Source organism: Octopus bimaculoides, chromosome 1 (assembly GCF_046866305.1).
Source record: "Octopus bimaculoides isolate indiv1 chromosome 1, ASM4686630v1, whole genome shotgun sequence".
Lineage (NCBI taxonomy): Eukaryota > Metazoa > Mollusca > Cephalopoda > Octopoda > Octopodidae > Octopus > Octopus bimaculoides.
In genome coordinates this window covers 116,023,145-116,034,258 of record NC_142928.1, presented here as the reverse complement: position 1 = coordinate 116,034,258, position 11,114 = coordinate 116,023,145, and positions in this window count along the sequence as shown.

Genomic DNA, 11,114 nt, shown 5'->3' with positions numbered 1-11,114 from the left:
GTAAATGCCAATGATCAATCTTCATAGACACCATCTAATAAATTAATATTTAAGTATATAATATGAATAAATATTAAACTATTTTTATGTAATTTCTTTCCTCCCTCTATTGTGGTAAATTTTGGTATATACTGAAAAGTATTCAAAAATTTTATCCTTTTGGTTATAATACTCTTCTTAATAATCTTCTTGATAAACCTAAATTTTAACTTTATACCCTTTAACTGATAACTAACATCTTGATTTAAGATCTTCCTTTACTAAATCTCATTGCTTCAAATTAATCTTGATAGTTTTATGACTAAACCCACTATGATTTCTATTCACTCCCTCAACCCCTTTCCTAACAGACACTACTCCTTGTTCCTTGGCCTTAGATTTTGATATACAAAGATTTGATAAACAAGACTATAAATTAAAATTGACCCCCCAAAAACATTGACAAGCTAGATCTCTAACAAGGTTTTTTTCTTGATGCATTAGTAGCATCTAAGCTGAAGTGAAGACAGCATGATCTTTGTCTATCTCCTTACCTTCTTGGATGTTTTAGGTAAAATTATACTAATGTGTCGATCAGTTTTAATTTAATTTAATTCTATGTATTTATGCAACTGAGGATTGCTCTGCATTTAAATTGATGTAATGATTACATTGTTCAATTAACTGGAGTCACTTGAAACAATCGTACTGCATTACCCCTGGATACCCTGTTGCTTCTTTTGATTTTAATCACCTTATTTTGAAACTGTATGGATAATACCGTACTAAATTCTGGTGCGTCAACTCAAGTACCTAATTCATCTGAATCTAAATGTTGCTATATATATAAAAGTATATATATATATAAATTTATTGAATGGAGTAAAACGCATATGATAACTGCATACTTTTATTTCCAACATATGTTTCGAAGATTACAAATTATACCTTCCATATGAATCGGTGATGTTATGAATGTAATCTTCTCTTTAGGGAAATGCATAGAAACCAGCTTAAACGTAAGACATTTTAACCGAATAAGTCTGTTGTCTCGCTGAAATTTTACTGAGAACATATTCTTCGTGGCTAGATGATTCGGCATCTATTTCTAGCATATAGGAGTCCACTTTTGCTGGTCATTCCTCTTATTTTTGTATTTAATATAATTTTAATCTTTGGGTTTTTTTAATTTGCTAGACCACTGGTTTTAATTGATTAATATCAATTTCTACCCTTATTATTAAATTTCACACACACACACACACACACACACACACACACACACACACACACACACACACACATATATATATATATGTATGTATACATATATGTATATATACATACATAAACACACACACACACACACACACACACACACATATATATAGACACATATATATAAGAGTTTTGACTTTTTGATTTCTTTGGAATAACCTTTAAGTTGTTTTTTTTTAAATTTCACCCCGAACTGAATAAATGTAACACTACTTTTGATCCAAATCGTGCAAAATTCTAATGGGGTTCATAACGCCTTCTCAAGGTTTAACTAAACTTGGTATGCTGACTTAATGCAATGCAGAAGCAGTATATCTCAAATTTCAGCTTTCAAGTTTAAGTTGTTGAGGAGAGTTATAAATTTTTAAAATTGTTACCACTTAGGCCCTACTTTAGGAAATATCCTCTTCCTCTCCTTTTTATTTCTGCGACGCTAAAAACTCTGACTATATTAACTGTTTTTCAGAATAGTAGACTTATCCAACTAGAATATCTAGAATAATGTATCATAAGAGAAGTGCTTGTGTGACTCGAAGAAACAAAAAATCTGGATGAAGAATCTCGTGCAATTTCAAGACTCACATAGGAAAAGAAGATCTGTTCCTTTAGAAGAGCATTCTTTGGAAAACAACTACAGGATACAATGAAGCTTCAAATTGTTGGTCGCTACTTGTTCCTTGGAGGTAACATCAAAGGAAGGAAAGAAAGAAAGGAAATTTCGAGAAAAGTAACTTTTTATGGCAAAAGAAAATAAATTTACCATATTTATCAATTCAAGATGTACAAGCAAAAGTAGAAAATGTGTTGAATACCTACGATAAATGTGTAAAACGAGGAAAATACGATTCATTGAAAGAAATTTTTGACATCACAAAGGAAAACGGTGAATGGCTGTGCAGTGAGGACTGAAGGTTGTATTATTTTCAAATTGAAAGCAAGGGACAGGTTGGGTATGGAACTGGAAAGGCAGCCAGTTTCCAAAACTATCCATCCATCCGAAAGAAGAAAAGTGTTCTAACTCCAGTTTCATCGTCAACGTTTGAAGCAGAGACTGAAAGTGAATATCAAGAGTCCGAAAAATCAGATGAAGAATCCACACAAACAAGGAGGATGTATAGCAAAACTGGAACTGCTACAAAGTTAGTATCTTCCAAACTGTGAACCCAAAAAGCAACAACAGTTTGTCGACAATTATCTCAAAATGGAATCAATGTCGAGACTCCTTCACAATGTGATATTTACAGATCGACTATCAAAGAAGCTGTTAAACTAAAAAAGAAAATGAACAAAGCAAAACAGTACATTTGGAAAACTGGTCATTGCATTTTGATGGTAAACGTATTGATGACCAAGAATACCAAGTGCTAGTTTTAAAGAATGAACAGAGAGAAGTTAAGTTAGAAACACTCCATTTACACAACGGAAAAGCCGATACTGTTGTGAAAGGAATAACAGCTGTTTTAGATTAATACAATTTATGGAACTGTGTAAAGATGATTGTTGCTAATACAACCAGTGTGAACACTGAGAAAAGAAATAGCATTACCATTCAGTTGCAAACACTTTGCTCAAAAGGGTTTGAAAGAACCGCAATTTATTGGTTGTTAGCATCATATCATTGACAGTTCTTCGTGTTGTAATGGATGAGGAACTTGGAGAAAAAAGTCATCTCTCAATATTGAATATACATTCATACCAGAGCTTTTAAGTAATTACAAGAAACTCCAGGCTAATTTCAGCAATGATGAAGAAAAGATTACTGAATCAGCAGGATCGCGATATGACAGGAAATTTCTATTTCATTTGACCAGAGTTCTTCGTTTCTTTGAAGAAATCGACAAATTTCCTACTGTAAAGTTTCAAAAAATACCCAACTTAAGTAATGCAAGATGGAATTCTCGAGCAATACTAGCTCTTTTGGCATTTATTCTTCTACCAGAGAAAAGAGCTTTGCTTCTCAATGTTTGTCGACTCATCTCTTACAGCTGGGCAGATTTTTTGTTTACTGACCAAATGTCAGTTATGTGGTAGCCTGCAAGTTCATAAAAGGCATTGTACTCTGTAAAAAACTTTTGGAGTCGAGAACCATCAAAACTGGAAATTCCCAGAACAAAGCAGAGCGCAGAACGGGCAATCAAGTGCCTTCAAAATCTTTATGATGTTTGTAAAAGGTCATAACCCTAATGTGTGTGTGTGTGTGTATAAAAGCGTGTTTGTATGTATGTATCTCTCTCTCTCTCTCTCTCTCTCTCTCTCTCTCTCTCTCTCTCTCTCTCTCTCTCTCTCTCTCTCTCTCTCTCTCTCTCTATCTATCTATCTATCTAGATATTATATACAATTCTATCCGGAAATTAATCCAAAAAAGAGATCATCAAAAACGTTTCGACTTCCTATGGAATACAATTGTATCAAACTTAAGCATTTTACGTCAATAACGCAAGTCATATGCATTCAATATGCTCAAGAAAAAGATGATTGAGAAACATGATTTTTTTTTTATGAGAAGAAAGATCTGAAATTGCTTAACAGGTTCGTGAACATCCAAACTCCACCCCCTAAAAAGGACACGCCTAATAATAATAAAGAACCGAATCGAACATTCCTAATAATCGAATCGAATCGAACACAGTAAAAATGAGAGAGCAGAAAGAAGAAGCAGGGCTAAACAGCTGTGAATGTTTCTCTATGTTGACTAGTGTCAGCCACAGCATGTTACAAAATGGGGTCGTTGTCCTCAGTAGCTTACTCACTAACAGCTGAGCCTAAAATACGAAGAGAAATACTTATGGCAAAATTCAATTGTATTTTCGCCTCAAATAAACAAGCAGATATATAAGCAAGATGAATTTTTCGATGCTGCATTCTACATAGGAACGCAGCAACTATTGATTGCATAAACATAAAGAAGGCAGATGTAATATATAAATGAAATGAACTTAAAACTCGATACATTTCTGACAATTTTCTCAAGATCATGTTAATAGACTTAAGTTAAAGCACTTCAGATACTTTTCCAAAGCTTCCTTGCGTGTGGAAAATTTCCCCCATATGTTCAAAGACATTATAATATAATCTATGCACAAAGGTGAAAACTGAGAAAATGCTAAAAATTACAGCTCTGGACGAATGATTAGAGACAACTAATCTGGTTCTTACGAGATAATTTCTTGCTAACTGACACTCAACGCAGTTTTTGTACAAGAAATTGCCTCGATTTCTATATCATTATAACTGTTATTGAAACATCTACTTAACAGTTCAACCGCAGATGTGGTACATTTCATCTTTGCAGAACGCTGAGATAAAGTCGCTCATTGACTGACATGTTATACATTGCGCAACCCCCCAGTAGAATTAGGAAACTGAGCGTGACTGCATAACTTTTTAAGATTGTGGAAGTCAAACAGCTATGTCAAACGTTTCTCTCTGAAAGAAAATATTATTTTTGAGTGGAGTCCCTGCGGGAACTACCTTGGGACACTGTGATTTGTAGTACCATCACATGTGCTCTCAGTTACTTAGGCCGCCAATCTAATTAGCTATAATGGCTCTACATATATATCCCAGACGATCGAGACTGCGAATTTACAGCAAAATTGCAATGCAGCTTGTATATAGGCTGAACAACACAAAATGCAATTTAATACCGGAAATTTTCAAGTACTTTATTATCAACCCACAATACATATGCACAGGATCAGAGGGAATTGCAATCCTAGTCACAATCAGTGTATAACAAGTAAGTCAGCATGAATAATGATGTATTATTTCGTGTCTACATATTACTAAGATAACAACGATGAGCAGAAGACTAACAGGATAGAATCTGAGAGCAGCCAGCATGACAGAAGACATACGGGTCGCATGAAAGAATTTTTCCCTTAGCCGTTTGGACAAGTGTTCACAGTTATGGTTACTGCAGACTATTAAGCTAACGGAAAGACTACCAAATATTCAACGTTAGCACAAAGGAAATTGTCAAAATGCAAAAGTGAATGAGATAAGACAGTATTCTTTGGAGCAGTTATGGGAAAATGATTAGTGAATTATATATAGGAGGCCCTCGAATTATTAGAATCTAGTCATCGAACAGGTCATAGATGCATAGTGACATGGGTTTAACCCTCATCATCAAAAGTTAAGATCAAATACTGCAACCGCTTTTCAAGAGTTCAGTAAAAATGAATTGAGAAATATACGAGTGGCTGTGTGGTAAGTAGCTTGCTTACCAATCACATGGTTCCGGGTTCAGTCCCACTGCGTGACACCTTGGGCAAGTGTCTTCTACTACAGCCTCGAGCCGACCAAAGCCTTGTGAGTGGATTTGGTAGATGGAAACTGAAAAAAGCCTGTCGTATATATGTATGTGTGTGTGTGTGTTTGTGTGTGCGTGCGTGCGTGTGTGTGTGTGTGTGTGCGTGTATGTTTGTGTGTCTGTGTTTGTCCCCCCAACATCGCTTGACAACCGATGCTGGTGTGTTTACGTCCCCGTAACTTAACGGTTCGGCAAGAGAGACCGATAGAATAAGTACTAGGCTTACAAAAAATAAGTCCTGGGGTTGATTTGCTCGACTAAAGGCGGTGCTCCAGCATGGCTGCAGTCAAATGACTGAAACAAATAAAAGAAAAGAATAAAAGAATACAGTGAGTATAAATGTATTGAAAAAACACGTGGATATTTGACATCTTACTGAGAGCTACTTGGCTCTTGCACTCATCCAGATGAGGAAGAAACGCAGATGAAGGCAATAGTATTAACTCACTCATTTACCAAAAATCAAAAGCATAGCTGTAGAGATAGTAATGATGGCGCCAAAGTATAGCAACAAACTAGCTTATGCAAGGATTATAACTAATAAAAGAATAACAAAATATGTATGTGCATAAGGAGTATATCTGTAGCTATAATCATTTGATACGAACCGAAGCCTTTATCTGCTTACATTATAAATCATGCTTTATATCCAGTAACTGATAAATCAAGATAGCATTCAGAAATTCATATAACACGTGCATGCACATATACGTATATGCATACACGTATGTGTGTGTGCCTATATATATATAAGCACACACACGTATGTATGAGTGAGTGTTGTATATATGTACGAAGAGAAAAACAAAGTAAAACATTTAGCAGCAAACATAGAGAGATAAATAAAGGTGGAAGAAGTGATTTAATTGCTTTTATTAATGTATAAAGATGATATGTCTGTCGTTTATGAACAATAACTACCAAAGCCAGTCGAGAAGGAATGAACGTCTGCCTGAAAATACACGTCAATAATATATCAATCTACTAGCAGGAAAATTCAATTTCAGTTTCTCTGGTGTCATGAAACCGACCATGTAAAACTTTTCCAGGCAATCTTTTATTTTCTTACTGATTTCAGTCGTTGGACTGTGATCAAATATATTACTGACGAAATTGCACACTACTGTTTGTATATTACTCCGCTAAGATATTGGACATAACGGGGCAGAACCTAGCGTTCTTAACGTATAAACACACACACACACACACACACACACACACACACACACACACAAGTATATATTTACATACACGTGTGTATATATATATATATATATATATATATATATATATATATATATATATATATATATATATATATATATATATATATATATATATATATATATATATATATATATATATATATATATATATATATATATAACACCTTCACCTCACCCCAAAATGATTAGGAGAAGGAAAATTATATGGTATAACCCCACCTCTCAACTTAGAAGTTTCCACCAACGTAGCTAGGGGCTTCTTGCCGTTAATTAAGAAACACTTCCCCAGAAACCACAAGTATTACAAACTCTTCAACCCCCATAATGTCAAAGTAAGCTACTCCTCCTTAGACAACATCGTATCTGATATCGCACGCATCAACAGATGTAAAAAGGCATCCGAACCACCCCTAACCCCAACTTGCAACTTCCTCTAGACGGATCCTGCCTCTCAAGGGCCGTAGTATACAGAGCCACCATTATGCCATCCAATGACATTACTGAGAACTATACGTGTATGACAGCTAATGACTTCAAGGGAAGACACTCCCAGCATATGCACTCGTTTAGATATAGGGGCAGAGAGAATTCCACTTTCTTGAATCCGTGACTTCCGAGACGAAACGCCCAGCATCAAGTGGACTACCGTCGACAGAGCGCTACCATATTCACCCGCCGCCCCCAACTGGCAGCTCTGCTTCTACGAAAAACTGTATATCCTCCAACAACCCGCAATATCTATCAACAAGAAACACGATTTATCTTATTGCTGTCACCAGAGGTATACCCTTCTGGCAAATTTCAATCCTCTGACTGCAGACAACTCGGATATACCCCCTTAGTACCAGCTGCTACTCTACAACGCCTGCACCAAGGTCACTGTCACCAACCACTCCCATGAGCAGGACCACCAAGTACCAATCTCCAATGCTTACCAATTCTCAACGCTTACAAATCTTCAAAGTTTGTTATGCGCATGTAGATTTATCCATGCGCGCGAGTACGCATGTGCACGCACTCGCTAATATGCATGTGTACATGCATGCATACATGCATATATACATGTGTACATATAAATGAATATGCATGTGTGCGTGCGTGTGTGCGCCTACATGTGTATGCATGTGTGTGTATGCGCGTGCATATGTGTGTGGGCATGCGCTTGCGCACCCATATACAGATGCACACGCTCGCATCAATACGGACAAGTACGCAAAACCATATGAGCGCGTCCACACACCCACATATACAACTATATACTTGCACATACCGCCCCTTCCTACTTCCCCTCCAACAACCCGACCGATTTCCTGTCCCATACGCAGTCAATTTCCTGGTCATCATGTGATATTTTCCAACTAACTGGTGTCGCTGATTTACCGACTGCTCTAAGGAAAATTAAACAGGAATGGTGGAATGATAGAGCAAAAGAGGCACAAGAAGCATTTGGTAGAAGTAATGCCAAGGGTTTGTACTCTTATGTTAAGGAGGTATATAGTCCAAAATCTCCTTCAATAGCTCCAGTGAGAACAGCAAATGGACGGTTTCTTCTGACTGAAGTCGCTTCTGTTCTATGAATAGAACATATAGGTAGAACATTTTTCTGCACTTTTGAATAGACCATCATCCGTTGACATGAGGACAATACAAAAAATTGAACACCTTCCAGTTATTGAAGAGATGGCATTTGAACCAACTCTAAATGACATTTGTTTAGCTGTGAATAAGCAGAATAACAATAAGTCTCCAGGGCCTGGTGGAATATGTGTAGAAGTCTTGAAATATGGGGGTGACAAAATGTTTGAAGTCTTAAATATATTAATTTGTCATTGTTGGAGAACTGAGAAAATTCCTCAAGACTGGATTGATGCCATTTTAATTTGTATAAATCGGGGCCAAAGGATCTGTGTGGTAATTTTCGTGGGATTTCGCTTTTGTCTCTGGCTGGAAAGGTACTTGCCCGCATTTTGTTAGAATGTTTAAATACCTTTATAGTTCCAAATATAGTGTCTGAGTCTCAGTGTGGTTTTCGTTTTTCCAGGGACACAGCTGATTGTATCTTTACTGTCAGACAATTACAAGAAAAGTGCATTGAACAGAATCTTGTTCTATACCATTGCTTCGTTGATTTGAGCAAAGCACTCGATAATGTTAATCGAAATGCTCTGTGGCTAATTCTAAGGAAAATAGGTTGCCAGAAAAATTTGTAAACGTGGTCAGAGCTTTGCATCAAGATATGAAAGCTAGAGTTAATTTTGGTGGTAGGCTCTCTGAATCTTTTGCTGTGGAAAATGGAGTAAAGAAAGGAGATCTTGATGCACCCAACCTCTTTGCAATATACTTTGCTGTTGTGTTGTCACAAGTTTTTCAAAACTCTGAGGAGGGTATTTACATAAAATATCAAACAACAGGGAATGTTTTTAATCTAACCAGACTGAAACTCAAAACGAGGGTTTTTACTTCACTCATTAGGGAACTTTTGTATGCTGACGATTGCGATCTTGTCAGTCATTCTGAAAATCTCTTGTATCTGCATTTGACTCAGCTTGTGATGATTTTGGTTTATATATATATATATATATATATATATATATATATATATATATATATATATATATATATATATATATATATATATAATTATATGTATTTATTCTATCCTAATAAATAATAATTCTGATAGAATAAATGGGTTAATAGAAACCAAGGTAGCAAAGATCACAAAATAACTGTGGTGTAATTCCTGTTGGTGAGGCAGAAACTCCTTGATATTTTGGGTATTTGAGTATATTTAAAAATGTTCTCCATTCCTTAAATTTATATATATATATATATATATATATATATATATATATATATATATATATATATATATATATATATATATATATATATTTATATATACACGCGTAAATATAAAATATTCTATAATTATATACATAATTATGATAAGGGGTCAGCTAAGTGCTTCGTCACGTACTGAATTAGAAATAGACGCTAATGTCTTTTCTACTACCATGAAATCTCCGAAACAATAGCACACTTTCAATGTATATATATATATATATATATATATATATATATATATATATATATATATGTATGTATGTATGTATGTATGTATGTATATATCTTATCTATAAAAGGCAGATTTTTCTATGTGTGTGTGTGTATGTTGAAAATTCATACATTTACACAATTCCAAATTTCTTGGATGAAAGAATCGCAATTAATATTCTAAATACCATAACTTAGGTCACAGCGTCATTTTTTCAGTCTAAATAACATCCAATTACGAATAAAATCCATAAAGCTACAAAAATTAATATTTTCCCCTCTAATAAAATCTTATTTCCTCTTTCTAATACTTTTAAAAATCCTTTCAACTCCTACTTTCTCTTATGAACTTTTACGAACGATCCAACAACAAATACAAAAAGAAAGGAAGGAGAGACACTGACAGTAAAAGAAAACTATTTCAGTATCAAAACTGAAACAATCACATTTCGATACTGTAATGACAGATACTAAAACTACATACAAAATCACTTTTACCCTCTAAAACAATCTACTTAACTATTTCTACTCCTCTTACAAACGTTTCAATTGCTACTTTCTCTTATGAACGTTTACGAGCGATCCAAGAAAAAAGACAAAGAAACGAAGGAAAAAGAGTGAGAGTCAAATAAACAGACACACTATCAATCATACGTGAATACACACATATATATATGTACCTATGGTTACCAATGACCTCATTCTAATTGGCGGGAATTGTAAGTTATTTCTAACTCCGTCCGTCACCATGATAACTGCAAAAAAACAATAAAAATAGCGAGACATCTTTTTCAAATACGATCGACAAACATTTATTCCCTACAAACTGAGTTTTTTTAAAAATCTTTTCGTAAATCTTGAGATTAACACCCGCACGATTACCTACCTAACCCTAACCCTAACACTGTAGTGAAAATCGTGCGGGTGTTAATCTGAAAATTTACCAATCTTTTTAAAAATACATTTACTTACTAACATTTTTTTATTTAGTGTGTGTGTGTGTGTTGCCCATATATATATACACTTAACACTTAGTTCTGGGTTGGGAGTTTAATCAGCAGAGGTCATTGTTATTATTATTATTATTTTAAATTTTTCGCACAAGGGCAGCTTGGGGCAGGTGGAGAATACTTATTTTTTTAGACCCCAAAAGGATGAAAGGCAAAGTCGACTTCAGCGGAATTTGAACTCAGAACGTAGAGATGGGCACAAACCTCCCGTCGCGACACTGATTCTGCAGAAACAGGGTTGAGTGTGAA